This window comes from Tamandua tetradactyla, chromosome 10, assembly GCF_023851605.1.
Source record: "Tamandua tetradactyla isolate mTamTet1 chromosome 10, mTamTet1.pri, whole genome shotgun sequence".
Lineage (NCBI taxonomy): Eukaryota > Metazoa > Chordata > Mammalia > Pilosa > Myrmecophagidae > Tamandua > Tamandua tetradactyla.
In genome coordinates, this window is record NC_135336.1 from 2,179,922 (window position 1) to 2,196,917 (window position 16,996).

Below are 16,996 nucleotides of genomic sequence, written 5' to 3' on the forward strand. Positions count from 1 at the left end.
ATGTCTGGGTGGGCAGCGGGGCAGGTCGACGGTGGGCTTGTGTGCGTGAGCAGTCCTGCGTCTTGGGCAGGGGCGAGCGGACGGCGCGCGGCCCCTCACGCACCAGACTCGCTGTGAAGGACACCGCAGCCCGCGTCTGGCCGGAAGGGACGCCCCATCCCGCTGGCCAGCCCCGAATCTCATCTTATTGTAGCACTTTAAATTTTATGATTGCTTGCTCATGATTTGACCTTGCATTCTGCCCGGTTATCGCCCTTCTCGCTTTAATCCCAACTGCCCGTTTTAGGATGTTGTCCTGCCTGGCTTCTAGATAATAAAAGGCCAGGATCGCAATTTAAGAAGTGGCAAGAGCCTTAGAAATGGTATGTTAACCTGACCTATTCTTTTTATAAATGAAATTTAGAAAGGGATCACTTCATTTCTCTTGGTGCTTTATCTGTAACATAAAATTTTGTTAGCCTCCATAGTAACCGTATGGGTAAGTATTATGTTATCCCTTTTAGAGATTAAGAAAGAAAGAAAGGTAAGGTCATTTATCCATCTTCATACAATTTAATCCTTTAACAGTTCACAAAGCCGAAGTAATTAACAAAGTGTGCTGCTGCGCAAAGGCGAATTAATAGAGCAATGCAATAGAATAGAGGCTTGTCCGCTCGTATATATATGTTAACTCAATTTGTGACCGAGAAAATATTGCACATCAATGGAGAAAGGAAATGGATTCAATAAATACTGCTGTGACCATTGATGGAAAAAATTCATACCACAGAAAATTCAGTTCCACTAGATCAAAGGTCTAACTGTGAAGGGGAAAACTTGAAACTTTTAAAAGAAAATACAGAATATCTTTAAAAGCTTGGGAATAGGGAAGAACTTCTTAAACAAGATACAGAAACAAGTAAGGAAAGACACCAATTTTTGCTATATTAAAATTAAAGCTTCTATACAGGATGCTGTTAATATGAAATTATAAACCAGAAATTATAACTCACTAATTTCTTAATACAAAGTATATAAATAATTTCTTCAACTCAATAAGAGAAAGATAACCCAATAGGAAATCAGCAAATGATGTGAGCAGACAATTCACAGAAACTGAAACTTGAATAGCCACTAAAATATGAAAAGACACCCAATCTTGCTAAATAAGACAATGAAAATTGAAATTGCCATGAGATACATAAGCCCACCTGATATGAAAAACATGTGACAACACCAAGGGTTGTTGAGGATTTGAAGAAACATGATGTCTCATACATTGCTGGTAGAATGAGTATAAACTGATAGATCCACCTTAAAAAGCAATTTGAAAATGGACTATATTATTTGATCCCAAATAGATTGCTACAGTTCGACGACCTGAAGTCAAGAAGGTTTTTCCCTCTCGCATAAAAATCCCACATGTGTCTAGCAGGTCAGTGGGGGATTCTTCCTGCCCAGGCCCAGGTTACAGAGGTGCTGTCAGCTTCAGTATATTCCAGAGTTGCTGTGGTCATGCCATTCCAGTCATGCAGGTAGAAGGAATGAAAAAGGCAATATGGAGAAGGTGTATTCTTATCTGAAGGAAGGAAGTAGCATACGTTTCCACTCATTTTCCATTGGGGGCAATTTAGTCATATGGTCACATCTAACTGTAACGGAGACTGGAACTTGAAAACCTTAGCTGAAACTTTAACAGGAGAATCTCGGAGACATACATATATGGAGAGAGGAATATATCATGTACGGTTAAGAATTCCTGAAGCAACTCTGCCAACCAGTTAGATAAGGAAAGCTTTTCCTCAGCACCCCTCAAGCCACCTCATTGAAGCACGTTAGGATTACCAACTATGCTTCAAAACTAGCAATGAAAAGCTACATATCATGTCTTTATATGAGATTAAAAAAAAGGTCTAAACTCTCCCTGAAAGACTTGGAAAATATGGATTTTACATATATGTATATATATTTTTAATAGGTATTGTCTTGGTCTGTTCAAATATATCCTGAACCAAATAATTACACTTAATTTATTGTGCCAGTTTGAAAGGATATATGTACTCTAGAAAAGCCATGTTTTAATCCTAATCCTATTTTGTAAAGGCAGCTGTTTCTTCTAATCCTTATTCAGTACTGTATGTTAGAAACTGTAATTAGCTTATCTCCATGGAGATGTGACTCAATCAGTGTGGGTATTAAACCTGATTAGGTGGAGACATGTCTCCACCCATTCCAGGTGGGTCTTGATTGGTTTTATTGTAATCCTGTAAAAGAAGAAACGCTTTAAGAAAAGCTAGAGAACAACAAGAGAAAAAGCCAGGAGATTATGAGAGCAGAGAATGCCACAGCACCACGAAGCAGAGTCCACCAGCCAGTGACTTTTGGGGAAGAAAAACGCCTTTTGAAGAAGAAAAATGCCTCCCAGGGAGCTGGAGAGGAAGATAATAGGTGACACCTTGTTTGCCATGTGCCTTTCCACTTAAGAGAGAAACCCTGAACTTCATCAGTCATCTTGAATCAAGATATTTTTCCCTGGATACCTTATATTGGACTCTATATAAGACTTGCTTTAATTGGGACATTTCCATGTCCTAAAAACTGTTAACTTGCAGCTTTTTATATTCTTTTTAAAAGCCATTCCATTTCTGGTATATTGCAGTTCTGGCAGCTAACAAACTAGAACACTTATTTCCATGATATTCATTGCAAAACCCCCTCCTTGAAAAGTGTATGTGAATTTAAGGGTGATATTCCCCAAACCTCAATCAAGGGGCTAGAGAAATTATATTGCAATATAGAAATGTATGTATTTTTAAATAATATTTGTGTTCTAGAATATACTCCTTTTGTTCATTCACTATATGAGGAGATACAATGGAGCTAAAACAGATAAGTTTCCTGCCCTCATGGAGCATAAATTCCCATATAAATGTAAATACAATTTTAAATTATAACTGTGGTAAATACTCATAAAGGAAGGTGTATGTTACATCCGAAGGGTAGTAGGAGTTAAGGATGTAAAGATGATAAGGTATGTAGAGGAGAGAGCAATCCAAGCAGAGAGAGCAACAAAGGCTGGAGAAGGCAGGTAGGAGGGAGGAAAGGAACATCTCTAAAAGCCCTGTAGACCATGTTACAGGTATTTAGAGTAAAGCGCAAAAGGCAACCATTGAAAGATTTTAAAGGGTGACTGGGTTAAGGGTTGAGATCATCAGATTTGCCATTTGAAAACTGCAGTGAGGCTGACAGAGTAGAGAAAGGATTCATGGCAGCCAGAATGGAAGAGAAGAGATCAGCTAGGAGTGACTGCTGTAGTCCAAGAAACAGATGATGCTGGCTTGGATCATGTTGTGATGGTAGAGATAGAAGTGATGGACTCAAGAAAAATTGAGCAGGTAAAGTCAACAGAACTTGGTGATGGGTTAGATATGGGGGTGAGAGAAAGAAGTGGTGAGCAATGCCAGGGTTTCTGGTTATAGAACAGGCTGCATAGCAGCACTACTCATTACCATGAGAAGGGCTCTCCTGCCATAGCTTCCTGCCACCTTCCTCTACCCGGCTTGTCAGGAACCAAGACCAAATGGTGCCAGTCACCCCACATCTGCTGGGTCACTCATGATGAATTCTTCTGCCAAATCCAAAGACAAAACTTTCTCTTTTGTGGATCAGATTTGCAATGACAGGCATTTTCTTGGCAGGACTTCATTTTTAAAGTTAGTTAATTGAACCTTTTATCTAGCATGGAAACAATATAGTGTGGCAGAGACCACTTTAATGATCACAGGCAAGTTATAAAAGATTTTTTTCTCTTTTTACCTTTACTGATAGTCTTCATTTATATACTCTTCTCCACATCTCTCTCTCCTGCTTTTTCCTATATGCCTGTAGTGCTCCCTTTAGTATTTCTTGCAGAGCTGGTCTCTTGGTCACAAATTCTCTCAGTGATTGTTTGTCTGAAAATGTTTTAATCTCCCCCTGATATCTGAAGGACAATTTTGTTGGATGTAGATTTCTTGGTTGGCAGTTTCTCTCTTTTAGAATCTTAAATATATCATACCACTGCCTTCACACCTCCATTGTTTCTGCTGAGAAATCCACACATAGTCTTATTGGACTTCCCTTGTATGTGATGAATTGCTTTTCTCTTGCTGCTTTCAAAAGTCTCTGTTTCTCTATGATATCTGACATCCTAATTAGTAAGTGCCTTGGAGTATGTCTGTTTGGATTTATTCTGTTTGGAGTATGCTGCACTTCTTGAATCTGTAATTCTGTGTCTTCCATAAGAGATGGGAAATTTTCAATGATTATTTCCTCAACTAGTCTTTCTGCTCCTTCTTCTTCCTCTTCTCATTCTGGGATACCCACAACATGTATATTCGTGTGTTTCATGTTGTCGTTCAGTTCCCAGAGACCCTACTCATAGATTTCCATTCTGTTCCCTATATTTGTGTGTGTGTCAGATTTCAGATATCCAATCCTCTAGTTCACTGATCCTTTCTTCTGCCTCTTCAAATCTATTGTTGGTTTCCATTGTTTTTTGTTTTCATCTCTTCTACTGTGTGTTTCATTTCCATAAATTCTGTGATTTGTTTTTCAAACTTTTGATTTCTTCTTTTTATTCTCCCATTGCCTTCTTTATATCCTCCCTCAACTTGTTGATTTGATTTTTGATGAGCTTTTCCATATCTGTTTGTACATCCTGAATTAGTAGTTTCAACTCCTGTATCTCATTTGAATTGTTGGTTTGTTCCTTTGGCTAGAACATATCTTCGATTTTCCTGGTATGACTGGTATTTTTTGCTGGCATCTAGGCATTTAATTTCCTTAATTAGTTTGTTCTGGAGGTTGTTTTCACTCTATTACCTAGGATTTTCTTGATGGATGGCTTTGTTCTCTATCTGTTCTTTGATATTCAGTTCAACTTATTCTAGTCCTTTAGCATAGGTTCTGTTTAACTGATCAGAATTTTTCAGTTTTTGTTTTTCTGTTTCTTGCCTTGCCTGTACGGAGCTCTTTTTTTTTTTTTTTTTTTTTTGAGGGGGGTCTCCTCAGATATTATAGAACCATGTCAGGACTGGCCTCCTCTCGAGAGGAAAGAGAGTCACCTGCATCAGTTTTTCCTGAGGGTGAGACCCAGCAGGTTGAAAAACTTTCCTATGAAGCCTCTAGACTCTGTGCTTTTGCTATCCTGCCCAATATGTGGTGCTTGTCTGCCTGTGGGTCCCACCAGCATTAAGTGATGTGGTGCCTTTAACTTCAGCAGACTCTTCCCTGCTTCCCTGGGATTGTAGTTGAGACAGAGCAGAGGTTGTAGGCTGGCTTTAATTGCTTCAGTTTTCCAGTCCCTGGGGTCTGAATTCCTCAAGGGAGGGATTCCACCTGAGCTAGGCCCCACCCCTCTCCTAGGGAAGGCACAGCCTCGAGGGAATTGCCTCTTTTCACCCGACCAGCCTCTTTATCTTTCAGACAAGCTTAATTCTGCCCTTGTCTGGGGCAGTTGGAGCCTGAGAAGCCTAGGAGTTCTATCTAATGAGCTGTTAAGTAGTAGAAACAAAGAAAAAAAACTTTCCTTTTCAGAACAGGACCCACCCCATCCCCCTGTTTGTCAATCAAGAGTTTGGTTGATACATTGCTCTACATATCTCCCAGCTCTGTGTGCCCCCTTTTTTTAGGGTCCAGCCCTTTTCAGCTATTCTGGGCTGCCCAACTCAAAAAGCCTCTGTTTTGTTTTGTTTTGTTTTTTGTGGTTTTTTTTACCCCATCAGCCTGCCCCCTCTCTGCTGGGGCAAAAACTCTTAGCAGTTTATCTCTCATTCCAGGTTTATTAGATCTGGGGGCCTATTTTCAGTAATTAGAATCTGTTAATGAATTCCACAATTGGACCTTCGTCGACCTCAGCCCCTGCTTCTAGTAAAGTCTCTTTCCTTTCCCCTCAGAAAACCAGCCTGTGGGGGAGGGGCACCAGCCTCTGTGGCTTGGGGGACTCATGGTTCTGGGTGGGATCTCAGCCACTCCAGCTGGTCAAGACTGGTGTGCACTGTGTGTCCGGTCACTGACATGGCCCCAGCAGTTGTTCTGTACTGTTCCTGGCTATTTATTAGCTGCTCTAGAGGACAAACTAAATTCCACACCTTACTAAGCCGTCATCTTGCCCCTGCCCAGTCTTGATTTTGGAAGACGACTGTGTAACTGTATAGCTTCTTACAGTATAACTGTGGGAACATGAAAACCTTGTGGCTGATGCTCCTTTTATCCAGGGTATGGGCAGATGAGTAAAAAAAAATAAGGACAAAAAATAAATACCTAACAAGGAGTGGATAAGGGGTAGATTTCAATACTAGTAGTTTATGAGAGGGAGGAGTAAGGGTTATGGGATGTATGGGTTTTTCTTTTTTCTTTTTATTTCTTTTTTTGGAGTTATGCAAATGTTCTAAAAATGATCATCGTGGTGAATACACAACTATGTGATGATACTGTAAGCCACTGATTATAAACTTTGGATGGACTGTATGCTGCATGAAGATTTATCTCAATAAAATTTTTTTTAAATAACAATGAAAAAGGCAAAAAAAACCCAACAACTCCATATTAAAAAGGAGAGAATTGACAGCAGTCATCTATTTTTAGCAAAACAATATTCTCTACCACATTAAATTAATACTGTATTGATTTTGTAGCCTTGTTTATTTTGTTTTAATTTTCTAATAAGCTTTAAGCAAAAAGACTTTGTACATGGCTTTAGGAATGCATATATTTACATAATATAAATAATTTAAGCCAACATTAGGAATTCAAAAGAATTGTTTCCCTAAAAAGAGGTCTGAATCTCATTCAATTTATAAGCATTGATCTATAGAATAAAACCAAACATTAGCTTGGTATGCAAGGCCCTCCATGATCTGGCCCCCACATATTACCACAGCTTTATCTCTTGTTACTTTTCTATTCAAATATGAGGTCCCAGCAATACTCTAATTTCCAGGTCTTTACTCTGTTTCCTCCACCCAGAATAACCTTCTAAATCTACTCAGCTGAAACAACAAACATCAAAGCCCATAGATTAGCATTGGGATTTTAATCCTCCCAAAATGACAAAGAAGAATTACTTACTAAACTAAATGAAATGATACAGTATGTCAATGTCAACATCTTTAATGATAAGGAGTGTATGGAGAATTCTCGCCCATTTCTGGGAGGTATGGACTGGGCATTTCAGGATATCCCTGATATTCTCGCAAGCAGTGGGGACAATCAAATCAATAGGCCAAGCCCTCAATCTTGGGGTTTGTTCATATGAAATTTATCCCCGCAAAGGATAAACTAAGCCTACTTAAAATTTAGCCTAAGAGTCACCTCCAGAAAACCTCTTTTGCTGCTCAGATGTGGCCTCTCTCTCTCAGCCAACATGGCAAGCAAAGGCACCACCGTCCCCCTCTCTATGTGGGACATAACTCCAAGGGGCATAAACCTCCATGGCAATGTGGGATAGAAATCCTAGAATGAGCTGGGACTCAGCATCCAGGGATTGAGAAAAACTGCTCGACCAAAAGAGGGAAGAGAAATGAGACAAAATAAAGTGTCAGTGACTGAGAGATTTCAAACAGTCAAGAGGTTATCCTGGAGGCTATACTTACACATTTTATAGATATCCCCCTTTCAGTTTATGGTATATTAGAGAGGCTAGAGGGAAGTGCCTGAAACTGTAGAGCTGTGTTCCAGTAGCCATGTTTCTTAAAGGTGAATGTATAATGATATAGCTTTTACAGTGTGAGTATGTGATTGTGAAAACCTTGTGTCTGATACTCCTTTTATCTACGATATGGACAGATGAGTAAAAAATATAAATTAAAAATAAATAAATAATAGCGGGAACAAATGTTAAAATAAATTGAGTAGATTGAAATACCAGTGAATAATGAAAGGGACTGGTAAGGGGTATAGAAAAAAATAGGGGGAGCAAAGGTTAGCATCTATTGAGTTATACTAGTGGTCACTGAGAGGGAGGGGTAAGGGATATGGTATGTGTGAGTTTTTTCTTTTTTCTTTTTATTTCTTTTTCTGGAGTGATGCAAATGTTCTAAAAAATGATTGTTGTGATGAATATACTACTATGTGATGATATTGTGAGTCATTGATTGTACACCATACACGAAATGTTCGTATGTTAAGAATGTTTGTGTTGGGTGCATGGGTAGTTTAGTGGTTAGAATGCCCGCCTTCCATGTGGGAGACCCCGGTTCGATTCCCGGATCATGCACAAAAAAAAAAAAAAGAAGAAAAGTTCATGTTTGTATGTTGTTTTGGTTTGATAATACAAAATAAATTAAATAAAAAAGCAAAAAACAAACAAACAAAAACAACTGCAAGCTTGACAGGTCATGAATTCCAACTGTTTAAGCCAATGTGTTTCATAGTATCTGCTTTGAGCAGCATAGCAAACCAAAACAACATTCCAAGAAAAACAAATTCGTTGTCATAAATTCTCAAGTCACAGATGGAAACAGGCATCATAAGTGAAAGCCAGTGGGTGGAGGTTGGGGCAGGTTGAACCAAACAAGAACAGAGTCACAAAGACTTTAGGTGTTGAAATTATTAAATACAGAATATTAAGAAAGTATGTTTAAGTGGGTGTCACTCCCTTTATACAGTGTATGGGTAAATAAGTAATAAAATGAAGACAAAATTTAGTAATAATAAGGGGAAGGTAAGGGGTATGGGATGCTTTGAGTTTTCTTTCTATTTTTGGAATAATGAAATTGTTCTAAAATTGATCATGGTGATGAATGCACTTCTATATGATAATACGGTGAGCCATTGTTTGTATATTTTGGATAGGTTATATGGTATGTAAATATATCTCAATAAAATTGCATTTAAAAAAAAGTCCTTGGCGGACTTGAAGAACAGTAATTCCCTCAAACCCTCAAGTGCTTTGCTTTATAAATATGGGCTTTTGGCCAGTAGGAGTTATAAACAACTGTGGTCTAGAATGGTAATAACAACCTCTTGGCCTGAGTGTCTGTTTGGGAAAATTAAAAATGTATGCAGGCTGCATTCCCATGGGGGGAACCTATATTTTCTTGAAACACAAATACTATACTTTATTGAATGTAAGAGCACCAATGAGAAAAATCAGCATTGCTTTTTACCTACTAAAATGTTATAGTTTGGGTATGTTTGAGAAATAGCAATACCGAAGAATCTTTTAAAATTCTCACTCCCAAATTCTATCTAGGTGGATGACATATAACCCGCAAATGGCAGGTCATCACTGAGCTAAATGGAATTTAAAAAAAGAGTCTTCCTTAAAAAATGAAAAATCGTGGAACTGTAACCCATACCAAACTTAAAGATCTGTTCTGTAACTACTTGTAAAAATGTACTTGAAAATTTACTGCTTTTTTGTATATATGTTATTTTCAAAATTTTAAAAAGGGTTTATAAAACTAAAAAAATAAATTTAAAAAATAAAAAGACTCTTCCTTGTATCAGTCTAGGTTTGTATTGCTGAGGGATCAGGAGAGAGACCTTGAAACTCACAGCTTAAAACAGCTTTTTATTGCTTGTAGCTTCTTACAATTCTAATCAAACTTCAGGTTTTAAAATATTTATAGTTTACTTGTTTTCCACTTCTTGATTTATTTATATATGTGCTATTCGCATTCAGTATTCTATCTGTACCAAGTATAAGACAAATTTAACATTTTTTTTTCTTCTAGACTTATTCTGTTTACTGGCGGCAGTGTTTCCCAAAATATAAGCCATGGAATACTAGTACTGCAAAATAGTCTGAGAAAAAAATTCCCAAGGCCAACTAAATTTGGGGGATAATGTATATAATATTTAAAAGTCACATTAGCATTTTAGCTCAATAGACTGAGATATTATCCTACGGTAATGAAATCTATTTAGCCTTATTTAATTCAGCATTTCCCAGATTTAATTGAGCATGAAATAACAAAAATATTTTTTAAAACAGCATTTAACACCCTGTAGAATTAGCGTTCTATAGGAAATGCTGGTCCAAAGTCATCTTTAAAAAAATGAAACAAGCAAAAAGTTCCTAAAGAGGAAGGGATTCCCAAAAGATAAAAAATGATGCTGAGGAGAGTGGAAGGACAAACCTCACCAGGATCTAGCTAAATGAGGCTGAGGGAAAAGGGCTCTTATGCTCACAGGAATTGGGTTACTTCAATCAACCAGACAATTTAAGTCCAAAAGAGTCTATTCAGACTGAAGTACCCTGAGCCACCAGGAAAACAAAAACAACTACTTTGATTCCTACATTTACTGTTATTTCTACTGCAATTGCTTAAGATGGGCAAGACATAAAAAAACACACCTAAAACTCCAAGACAGGTTTTATCCTTTCAGTTTTGGAAGTGAGGAAACAGGCCAAGAAAGTATGACATGATTCTTACAGCAGCAGGGTTTGGTCTTAGACCTTTCCTACTGCATCACACCATCATGTAATCATGGTATCAGTGTCTATAAAGCTTCTTCATTGAGGCAATTGCTCTCCCTTGGTTCTCTAAGCCACTAGTTACCCTCCTCTCCCAGAATCATTTCCTACCAGAAATAATTCTAGTTTCCACCATGAACCAGGTAATTGCTCACCCTAAATCTGGGATCACCTAGGGCCTGGCATGGTATTTTGGCACTTTCCAAGGGCGTTAAAGACTCAAACAAGAAAAATCAATCTTAATACTCAAAGGTAAGTTCAAATGCCCACAGAGGTTAAGCAGTTAATATAAATGAGAGAAGCTGCTCGGATATAAGACAATAAAAGGTGATGTGGCTGAGAAGATCTAGAAATCTCAATCCAAAGGGCTCAACCACTTCTTAGCTCCAGAAAGTTGTTGTCAAGCAAATGTAAGCCTAGTGTTGCTTGATCTTCCTGGTTTTCAAATGAAGCCAGAAACACAAGTTATAGTTGAAATCTCCCAATTTTTTAATGTTGACTAATTTCTTGAAAACATTAGAAGGGCCTAAAACAATATAAAAGTGCAGGCCAATAGCTCCTGAGCACTTCTTTAAAAGTGGATGTCATCTCCTACTAAAAACGGTATTATCTCTGCTATCTCCTGTCTGAACCACTAATCACTTCATTCATTCAATAGAATTTGCTCCAAACTGCTCTGCCACACCCTAAAAATCATATGCACTCTCAAAGGTAAACACTCACCAGTCCTGAAGCCATTTTTAAGACTACAGCACCCAAGGTTGATTACAAAAAAAAAGATTTCCACCCACCGTCCCACCCACCTCCAAGTTTTTAAAGCTGGCAGCAGGGCTAAAATAAAGGTAGGTGCCACTTGAAGGCAATGGCTGTGATTATGTGCCTTTTCAATGATGCATTATATGCCAGAGTAACTCTAAAGTATGAAGAAGCATTATGTGTACTCCAGTGACCACGAATTTCTGCTGCTGCTTCTCCAAACTGATTTGCCAGATTCCTTTTGGAAACCAGATTCAGGCCCCCATGATATTCCTTTGTTATCAGGAGTGCTTGTCAGAAAGATGGCTAATGCCACCTGACACAGCTCGAGCTGTGGCCTGTGGCCTTTTAAGGTCAACTAAGTCCCCTAGGAGATCAGAGGAGAGGAAAATGGAAAAGTTGGCCCCATGGGGAAGGATTCCTTTTCAGCTTCATTCTCTCCCTTCTGCTTTAAGGTAAGATGGAACAGGAGCAAGAGCAAAGGAGCCATATAATTTCTGGAAATCAGAGAACCAGGCTAATTTTTGTTATTCCTAGTCAGTCAATGACTGGGCATTTGTTTTGGTAAAAATGAAAACTCCTAGTCACTGACAGCTCTGCACCTCTTCCTAGAAACCTAAAAAAATTTTCCTTTTAGCTGCTTCTCCACTTCTGTACTTCTATTGGCCTCTTTTTCTTCCCTACATCGCTCTCTTTCCAGGCATATAATCTATCCCCATAGTTTCTGAGTATCAACCGATGTTAAGAAGAAGAGCATTCTTCTTTCTCTCTTTCTTCAAGATAAAAGAAATGGGCCAGAGGAGATGCTAAGCGGGAAGGAGAAGTATGAGAAAGAAGATCTGTAGTGAAACAGGGTAACATTTTTAGTGTAAATTTCCCAATTTAGAGTATTTTTCTTGTAACATTATTGAAAATGAGCCATAAGGAATAGTAGAAAATCAGAGATAGGTAAGAATAAGACTCTACCAGAAGATATTATCACATAACTCTCTGTTTCTGCTCCAAAAAATGTGACTAGAAAGGAATTTTCTTTCAGAGATGTCAGTTGTGATGACTACTTAGTTTTAGCAGAGCACAGTCACAGCACATAGTAGAGACACAGTAAATGTGCATTAAATTACAAAATTGCATTTCTTCCTTAACATAGTTCACATTACTACCTGAACACATCCTCATCATTAACTTACAACCATCTGTGCCTTATTAATTAGTGAGGAGGAAAACTTGGGTTGTGAAATTTGTCAGTGATATCACCCAGATGGCTTGAGGACAGAGGTGAACAATGGAAGGACACTGAGTGAAGGTGAAGAGACTTGTGGTGTGAACACAGCAGTACAACGGAAAGTGATGGTCAAGGCTGAGTTTGCATATCCATTTGGACAAGTTTTGCTTGGGAACAGAGGCAATGGAATTAAGGACAGAGGCCTGACTCAGTTCACCTCATCGACTCCCACCATTTGCCTACAGGACCAGCTCATCTTCCTGGCTCAGGAAGCTTCTCCCAGTGTGCCCTGCTTTTTCTCTGTACGGAAAGACTCCCCAAGTTCTTGGGTGCCCTGCACCCCCTCACATAGGGAACATGGAGACCCTGTTTCTATCTCACTGGCTGTGCTCTAGATCTTTTTCTATGCAGGAAGAGGTGACACTTTCACCATCAATTGCTCAGGATTTGACCAGCATGGGGTGGACCCGGCTGCCTTCCAAGCAGCGTTTGACAGGAAGGCCTTTTGTCTGGGCGTCAACTACAGCGTCCCCACTCATGTCAGCTTCTTCTTTACCCTTTCTGCCATGCTGGAAGTGGTGAGTCCTGACTCAACATTACAGTGGGATAGTGGTAAGCAGAGGGCCGGTGCCCTGACTGGATTTTTTTCTTTTTTTTTCTTTCCATGGGCAGACACTGGGAATCGTACCTGGGCCTTTGGCATGGCAGGAAGAATTCTGCCACTGACCATGTCGCACCACCCCCTAACTGGATTTTATAAAATGAGAAGTTCATTCTATGGAGTGGGGAATGTTGCAGAGAATATTTTTATGCTGTGTGTGGGGGGTCATGTTTCATTTTTTCCCATGTGAATATCTTGTTATTGCAGCACCATTTGTTGATTTTTTTTTTTTTGAGTGTATGGGCCAGAAATCAAACCAGTCTCCCACATGGTAGTCAAGAATTCCCCCACTCAACTACCCACACACTCCTTGTAGAGACATTTCTGCGGGTAAAATTTATCTCTTTGGAGTACTCTATAGGAAACATATTCCCAGTGGACCCTCAGACTGTTTTTTTCACTTATATATCCCATGTACTCTGGGTTTTTTTGACCCACGATTTTCAGGGGCTTGTGACTGAAAATCATAATTTCCACATGGAACAGTCTGGGAAATGAGTAAGGGATGGGAGACGGCATTGGACCTGACTTCCTAGAATTAATGACCTTAATGGAAATTATTTCTCTAGGATGCACAGCTTCAGCTGGTGACATCATTCCTGTGGCTAAATATGGTGTGATAGACTCAGTCTCCTCATTACTATGATACATCCCTTTTTCCATTCTTGGGTCCAATTTTCACATTACATGAGGCAAAGCTGTGAATACTCATGAATTAGACAACTTCAAACATAGTCCAACTAGAAATGAGAACACAAAACTTTATTATTCTGCCTGTTTTGGAGGGCAGGAATGGGTCACAGGGAAAAGGTAGCATAAACCAAGGTCAAGGAAGCCAACATTTAGGTGGCTCCATCTCCAAAAATCCAAAGCCAATCTTAAAGTCTCCCTTGAGAATCCTGAGGGAGAAGTGCAAGCAGGTTAGACTTTGTTAGTGAGCTTGTGACAGGTGCCACTACGGAGGAGGTGGGAGAGTGAAGGGATGAATGAACAAAGGAATGTAAAGTGCAGGAGTGAACTGGTTCCCACATCCTGTTTATTCCATGCCATGATTTCCTTTAGATCTCATATAATCCACTCATCAGGTGGAACCCGGAGGAATGTGGGGGCACCAGGAAGCTCAGCATAGCCAGTGAAAACCTGTGGCTTCCACACATCTTCATTGAGGAGTTGTGAGTATTCAGGGTGGGAAAAGGGAAGAAGGAAACCTCTTCTCCAGGGAAGGGTAAAATAGAAACAGTGTAGGCCACAACTTGGAAAAGGGCAGGATCCAACTTGACTAGACCACAAGACTCCCACCAGAGGGGGCTAAGTGGAAAAGGGGGAGTCAAGAGAGTGGGGCAGCAGCACAGGAGTGGGGTGAGCTGAGATGGAAGGCAAATCTGATGGGGAACCACAGGACCTACTACCCCTCCCTGCTTCTCATACACAGCATGAATGTGGACCAGACACCTACAGGTCTCATGGCTTATATTAACAGTGAAGGTCATATCACATATGAAAAACCAATGCGGGTAGTCAACCTCTGTAACCTCGACATCTTCTACTTCCCCTTTGACAGCAGAACTGCACATTTATCTTCAGCTCTTTCATCTACACAGGTGGATGACACATGTTACAATAGCCTATCAAGAGGCAGAGAATGAGTTTTGAGTGAGAAGGGGACAGAAATCCAAGAACAGTGAGGGAATGTCACGGACGGGGTGCGGAAGCTAAGTGGTGATGGATCCAGCAGTCTGTGTAAGAGGGTGGGAGAATCTGGGGAGGCTGAGCCATCTGAGTCTCCTTCGCAGTGGAGTATATGGTCCAGGGCATGGAGAAGGATGTGCAGGAGATTTCAAACACATCACTGAACCTCAGAGCAAGGGGCAGTGGGTACTTCTGAGCAATGAAGATGATTGTGAATGCCCACCAGTAAGACCAGATCATTTTTTATGTGAGCTCAGGGGCCCTAGTGGTGATCTTCTCCTAAGATTCATAGCTTATGCCCCCGACTAGAATTTAAGCTCTCCCATTAGAAAGTAAGCTCCAAAAGGGCAGGTTGTATCACTTTTCTTCATTGATTCCAGTACCTGGCATATTGTTGGCATTTAGTATGTACGATTAAATATTCTTCAATATGTATGAGTAAATATTCTCCTTGGAAGAAACAAGGTTCCTATGCCAATTATTCCCAGTGAAAGCAGCCCTCCCATCCCCTAAGGCTCTCAGAACTTTTTGGAGGGCAGTGATTTTTACACTTTTTTTTAAAAAGATAAAGTAAAAAAAAAAGTTATGAAATACTGTCTAAGAATGTTATGATTCCAAATCCTTCTAAATCCGAGAATCTGCCACTCTCTGGCTTTCCTCCCACAAGTCTTTAATGTGAATCAGCAGAGTGACTGAAGATTAGACCTTGATGAGGAAAACAAGCAGAAATACAAAGATAAATGCACATGATACCTAAGAAGCTGGTCCCTGCACTCTTGTTCTGGTGCCAAGAGCACATTGGTAGAGATAAAAACTTAAAATGGAGAAAGTTGACACCTTGGGCCATGAAGGGATGATATACATGTCAATGATAAGAAGCATAGAAGAACCAAACCCTGGAAAGGCAGACGTGGTAATGAAGATGACTTTGGAGGGACAGACAGAAAGTGTAAAGGGACGAGAGGTAGCATTTCCTCACTAGACAGCATAATCTGCGACAAATCCAACTCTGGTCCCTGTCCTAGTTTGGCAGCCTCCTCCTCACTGTCCCCCTCTCTTCCACCACCAGGTGGCCATCAGGCGCAGGCCCAGCCTCTACGTGATAAGCCTGCTGCCCAGTGGCTTTCTGGTTGCTATCGACACCCTCAGCTTCTACCAGCCGGTGGAAAGCCAGAATCGTGCCCCATTCAAGATGACACTTTTGCTGGGCTACAGAGTCTTCCTGCTCATGATGAATGATTTACTCCCAGCCAGTGGCACCCCCCTCATCAGTATGACCCCTCCCTCCATCAAAACAAAAGCAAGGTGGGAGCGTGTGAGGAGAGGGACAGCAGCCCCATTCATAGTGTAAAGAGATCTTTTGGAGAAGGGCCCTCTGAGAAAAGATGAAACAAGAAGTCTTTAGCAGAGCCTCTGGCACCCCACAGACCTCCCTTCCCTCTAGGTGTCTACTTTGCCCTGTGCCTGTCCCTGATGGTGGCTAGCCTGCTAGAGACCATCCCAGTCACCTACCTGCTGCACCTGGCCACCACCCAGCCCCCACCCATGCCTCTGTGGCTCCACTACCTGCTGTGGCACTGCACCCAAGCAGGGAAACAAAGACCTGGTTCTCTCCCTCTCCCACCCTCCTGGTAAGGGAAGTCAGCACGGCCCACAGGTTCTGCTCTATACCTCCACTTCTCTGCTCCAGCTTCCTTCCCTGTCACCCTCCCTCCCTGGGGAGACCTTCACAGTCCATAGCTGAGTCTCTGTCCTCTCCATAGGCCTGAAGGGGCCAGTGGAGTTGGTGGGGAAGGTGCCAGGTACCAGAGAGGCCAATGTAAACAGGCACCCTGAACCAACACAAGCCCAGCAGGAGCACGAGGCTCAGAAGCAGCACTTGGTTGGCCTGTGGGTGCAGTTCAGCCACATGATGGACGCACTGCTCTTCTACCTCTACCTGTTCTTCCTGGCGTCCTCCATTGTGACAGTCAGCATGCTCTGGAGCACCTAGGCAGCTGACCTCCTGAAAACTCCAGACCAGAGTTTCTTTTGGCCTCTGGAGATCAGTCAAGCCCTGATGCCTGTCCAAAGCCTGGCCCACAGTCCCAGCAACCACCTAGTTTTAACCTGGTCCCTCTGTGCAGTTTCAGATGAGACCCAGATAGTTTTCTATGCTTCAGAAGTTAGTTCTTCGCTCCTGCACCCCATCAGCTCCCCTCAGCCTTCCCATGATTCCAGTTCCTGG

At 40.9% G+C, this 16,996-nt stretch overlaps 1 pseudogene; it reads left to right on the plus strand.

Moving 5' to 3' along the window:
- Positions 1-474: 474 nt before the first annotated feature.
- On the plus strand, positions 475-16,762 carry LOC143648896 (5-hydroxytryptamine receptor 3C-like; annotated as a pseudogene).
- The last annotated feature ends 234 nt before the right edge of the window (positions 16,763-16,996 follow it).